Genomic DNA, 6,000 nt, shown 5'->3' on the forward strand with positions numbered 1-6,000 from the left:
TGTTGCCATCTACAAGGACTCCTCCCACGCTTCCCACTCCCCACTGCCATCATAAGCCATAAAGAGGCGCAGAAATAGCGTGGAGAGTGCGTGTGTGCTTCAATCGTGCAAAATAAGTTGAGAGACCGCTCAAAAATGGCCCCATAAATAGGCAACAAATCGCACCCCGGGGCCACATGCGTCGTATACGTGATATTTTTTAATTACATTGCAAAATGCTTTTTGTGTGCGTTTGAAAAATGTCGCTTTAATTGCCCCTTAGCCACGCCCGGCAGATTTCAAAGACACAACTAACACGCAGAGAATTTTAACGATATCGTCGCATGAAAATGAGAATTTAATTAATGCCAGCTCCGACCAAAAGCCAAAAACCGAATTCGTACCAAAAATCCAAACTGAACCGCTCCGCAACACCAGCTACCAAAAATATGAGAAAATTCCCAATGAATATGGCAAATATTTTATAGTTGCAGCAAAAGTTTAGTCTATGTGTGGAAAGGGGGGAGGGGGGGGGGGCTTAGCAAGTGTGGGTGGGGATGGGGATGGGGCTAGCTGGTATGTGCCAGCGCTTAAGTGTCGCTTTGGAATCATTAGCTGAAGCGCCAAAAGATGTTACCAGGATTCTTTGGTGGCAAAGTTCTTGCTTTTGCAAGCAATCAAAAACAAATATGGTAAACCGGCATATGGCAAGTGGCAAATTGGGAGTTGGTTGGGGTCAAAGATCAGAGTCAACACTATTCAATTTAATGTGAAGTGAAATTTTGTGGCATTTAAGCGCAAATGGAATGAAATTAGCGACGCTGTGGCAGCTGTTCGGAGAATCAGATAGAACGAGAGACAAATGAAAAGGCATTTAAAATGTCAACATGACCGCAAAACATCGTGTGCAAAATGGTCGAAAAAGGTGTACAGCGTGTGTGTGACTACAACTTATGCGTGTGTGCGTGCGTGTGTGTGTGTGCGTGTGTGTGTGTATGTGTGTGTGTGTGTGTGAATGTGTGTATTTGCCAGTACAGAGGCAACTTTTGCGGTTGCACAAAAGCAGCACAGGCCAAGCGGGTCGAGTGAGAGAGAGAGAGAGAGAGAGGTTGAGGTTATGGGCCAGGGTTGAAGCTTAAATGCTTGACCACGAAAAGGCCATTAGAAAATGGCCAACGTGTGTGCTTATGTGTGTGTGAGTGTGTGTCTGTGTGTGTGTGTGCTTCCACGTTAAGTCGCAAAGGCAGCCACTGCGACAGTTGAAATTAAGCAAAACAAATCCAACAAAAAAGAAAAACAAAAAGCCACAAACAAAAAATGTTCAACTCAACCTTTACCGAACGTAACCGCAAAACGTTTGCCAACACGTGTAAACTTTTTGAAGTTTCTGCTGTAAGTGAGTGCAAATGTGTGCGAATCTGTCACAGGGTTGAGCAACTTCTCAGACACAGTAATTATCGTTCAGCCAAGGAGATTTAGGCACGAATTACGTTCACCAAAAATATTGTGAGCTCATCAATTTGAAAAGAGAGTGATTTTAAATAACTTTTTCAAACAAATAAAGTTGAATGTAAATAATGTCAATTGTTTTTTGTTTGTTTCGAACATAATAATTTAAGCAGTTCTGCGTATATTTTGGAAAGGAATAGAAAGTTCTGAAAAATAAACAACGTTTTCTCGATTGTTATTCTTTCGATTCCATAAATTTTATGGTAAATCGCTGAGAAACTTAGGTAAAAACATTTAGTAATTCGTTTGTATTTAGTAACAAAAACTATCGATTCATAAATAAAGACTGCCATTATTATATATGACAGTAATTATAATTAAGCCTTTAAGGAGTAGCTCATTGTTTTATGTATGAATTTGATGTGAATTTTAGTTGTAATACTTCACGCTAAAAGCAAATCACGCAACTCTGTCCAGCACTAGCTGCACACACTGATGCATTAGCTGTGTCTGTGTCTATTTGTGTGTGTGTGTGTAATCTTTGTCGCAGTGCCGTGAAATGTGCAATAGCGTAGCCTGACTTTGGGTTTTGGCTTTTACATTGCGTGTTAAAAGTTGGCCACACACCTAAAACAAACAGAACACGTGCATGACTGTGGTCAGGAAAAGCAAGCAATAAGTACAACAATGTGCGGCAATTAAATGTCAAACAGGCGCCTTTGATGGACGCTTAAAATCAGTGCAACTGTCAGCTGTTGCCGCAACTCCAGCATATTGCCAGAGCACACAAGCAGCTATCGGGAAGCTGCTAGCACACACTCACACTCACACACACACACCTAGGCATACATGCACAGATGTCACCTGGCGTTTAAAATGTACACCCATAAACAAAAGTGCAAACAAAGCCATAAACAAGCAGCGCGAACGAACGCATATCTTCCAACCCCACCCCACAGCCCATGCAACCCATGCAACCCATGCAACCACTCCCTTGTGCAGGACACGCTAATGTTGGCGCTGTCGTTTGTTAGTTTTGCCTGCTGCAACCAAACACAAAACGGTAACAACAACAACAACAACAACAACAACAAGGTCTACCATTCAATGGGGTTGACGCTTCATTCCGGTCGCCGGACGCCTCAGTTTGTTAGCTTTGCTTTGTGTCGTGGCTTTTATGGGGTAGTCAGTCGCTGTTATGTGCCTCCCGTTGGCTGTCAGCGTTTTTTTGCGCTTTGTTTTTAATACATGTACGTGGCGCATCATTTATTATTTTTAGCCACAGCATCAGCAGTAGCAATATGACGCATACGCAGTTCACAGTCACGATTACACTGACAAGAATAAATAAAAATAAGCGCAAATTTAAGAAACCTTTTTTTTGTTTTTTAATACACATTGATAAGCATATATGCTTAACTGATAGCAAAATGTTTGAGAATGTGCTTTTGCGTGGCTTAAAATCAACTTTGAATTGTTTTTATTTTTGTTTTCTCAGTGTATGGCTACGGCTTGGCCCCTGGCTCCATGTCACGCACACATTAGTAGGTAAGCACGCATCGGCTACACACACGTTCCATAAACATTTGGACATGTGTTATGTGTTAGTGTGTGTGAGTGAGTGTGAGTGTGTGTGTGTGCGTGTGTGTGTGTATATGCGTGAGGGTTTGGGAGGCGTGGTGACGCGTGTGTGCCTCGGATTAGGAACTAAATTAAATTTTTACATCAGCATTTGCGCTTCATTAGAGGTAAGGGGCCGAGGCGCCACAATGCCAAGTGTTGCTCCAATGTTGAGTGGCCACTCGACTGGTCGCCTCTGGGACACACAGAGCAGGCGATAAGCAGCCCGTCCAGATAAATGCGTTGAGTGTTATGGTGGGAAATAGCAGGCGGGTAATAGCAGTAAATTAAGCCGAGCCGAGGTGTCGGATAGAGCAAACCCCTGCCCCATAGTTGGAAATACATATAAATGTTGTATATATAATAAATTTACTCAAAGAACGAGAAAAACATACAAATAGAAAAAAAATAATTGTAGAACTGGGCAAGCAACTGTATAATTATATACAGTCGAAACAGAGTAGTAAGAGGGATGGAATGGGGAAGTGGAGCTTCTTCATTGCAAATTTAGCTAGTTAGAATGTGTATTTGATATCAGAAGGAAAAGTTAAAGGGAAAAAAAGCTGTGTTCTTCATTTAATACAAAATGCGTAAAGTATACCGAGTCTCATTTAAGCAACTAAGCAAACTGTCGCTTACGGAGATATTAAATATTTATGATTTAATAAAAGTAGTTGCAAACAAGTAAGAATGCTCTAGTCGAGAGAACTCGACCAGCAGGTACCCTAACCCCAGCTGTTATAAATATTAAATCGACTAAAATACAAATTCTAGTTTTGTTGGGGGCTGCCCATGTGAAAATACATTTTGGTCACGTGAGCGATTCTTATCCAATCCCGAAGCTTATTAATAATATGTCTATCAACAATTAATTACAATGCTATACTTTTAATATTGTGGTGAGATGTCGTTAAATAAACTTAATCTGCCAATAGTTACGAGAACTTATATTCCAAAAAAATCTATCTTTTTTATACAACTCGATTATATCCCTTTTACACATTTTTAATGGGTTCAGGGTATAAAAAGCTTGTTGAGAGTAATGTTTTAAAATGTCCACTTAAACAGTTTTAAAGTTTTAAATTTTTCCAAAATGTCTTAAGGAATAGATGATCGTTATTGAGCAGCAATTTATTTGAAGATTTTCTTAAAGCTGTTTCTTTAAATAATCTATTTCGTTGAATAAAGTTCTTATTCCATGAAACATTTTTGTTATTTAAAATAAAATAAAAGCAACCACAAATCGAGCATAAATTGAAATTGCTTTTAATTCCTTCTGTCATTTTATGAAAATCTCAACAGAAAACCAATTACAACCAAATCCACTTGGGTTGCATCCACAACAGATGCAACAGCTATATGAATTAATGTAGGACTACTTGGAACTTTTTGTTCTTAAAATAGAAAAAGTTGAGTGAATCTGAAATTGACATATTTTTTGTAGATTTTAAATTGATAAATTATTAAAATGCAATCGCTTAGAAAAAGTGACATGCATCTAAAGTGAACAGAGAAAAGTCCGTTGCCAAATGCCTTTTACTACTTACAAAATTCAGAATGAGCTGCTATCAACAATTCGAAAATATTGATTGCGACCATTTACAGGCTGTCAAATATTTAATTTGATGCAAAAGCTTAAAGCAGAACTGCGAGAAACTTTAACTGAAGCATCAAGTTGGCAGTTGGTAGACAACGGGCTAATACGAACTTTTGGCTTTTATTGGGCATGTACTATCAATAACTGATAGCCACCAATTGCAGCTGCATCCATTCAATATTCGACCAAATACAAAACCAAACTAACAAAAAGCATGAAGAAGAACAGGATAAAATAGAAGTGGGAAAAAACCATTGCAACTTTGAAGCAGCGCGCACAAGCCAACTGACAGCTGGCACCAACTTATAATTCAGACGGGTGCCCAAGAGATGGAAGGACCGAGGAGGGGAGTGGTTGCCCAACTGGAACTCTGTCTGCGCCCCAAGGGCAGCTGCTTTACCATGAAAAATACACACACGAACACAGTGGCTAAGACACAGCCCCGAAAGATACAAAAAAAACTTGCAAAAACAAGCAAAAAAGAAAAGAAGCAGAAAAAAGTTTCAGTTACGTGCTGTTGCTTTTAATTGAATTTTTTTCCCAGTGCCGCCGCTGCTATTGCTGTTGCTGCTGCTGCTGCTGCTGCTGGTAACTAGTCGCTGCGGTGAACCAATGCTCAGGCCAGCACATCCGCATCCGTCTAGCGCTTCCGCTGTGGCATCTCTCATTCAGCGCCAGCAGAGAGCAGGAGCAACAGCAGCAGCAGCAGCAGCAGCAGCAGTAACAGCAACAGCAGTCGCGGACTCGAACTCGCACTCGGACTCGTGGCCAAGTGCTACAACTGACTGGAGGCAGTTTTCTTGTTAATTTGAAAGCGCCAAGTCGCAAGTCCTTAAGCGGTTTATTTTCCTTCACACTGATTTGAAGCATGAAAGGTGTCCCACGTAATGGTTTCTTTCATACCCTGTAGCCTCTGGGCAGCAAATAGGTTGGGTCATTCAATTATAGTCCTAACTTTGCTCATTATACGAGTATATATTATATTATAAACACACTTAGCGTTTCATATAATAGATTATCTTATTCATATAACTGTAACTGATATAGCATTGACAGTTAAATACATCCGTAGTTTTGCATCTGCACTATCTGTACATTCCTGTGCGAGTCACTTCCTAGTCCATCACTTCCGGTTATAGTCTTTTTGCATGTCTGCTTTTAATGCTACAAGTTTTTAATTAAAAATCTCAATTTGACGCCGTCTAAAGACTGCACTTTCTGCTCGGCACTGCTATCATAATAATCTTATTTACTCACTCACTTAGCGGCTCTGTTTTGAGCCCAGTTAGCTCTGCAATGAGTTAACTTTCAATATTTTCATTTCTTTGGCTACATTTGTAATTCATATTTACATC

Source organism: Drosophila grimshawi, unplaced genomic scaffold (genome assembly GCF_018153295.1).
Source record: "Drosophila grimshawi isolate 15287-2541.00 unplaced genomic scaffold, ASM1815329v1 contig_311, whole genome shotgun sequence".
Lineage (NCBI taxonomy): Eukaryota > Metazoa > Arthropoda > Insecta > Diptera > Drosophilidae > Drosophila > Drosophila grimshawi.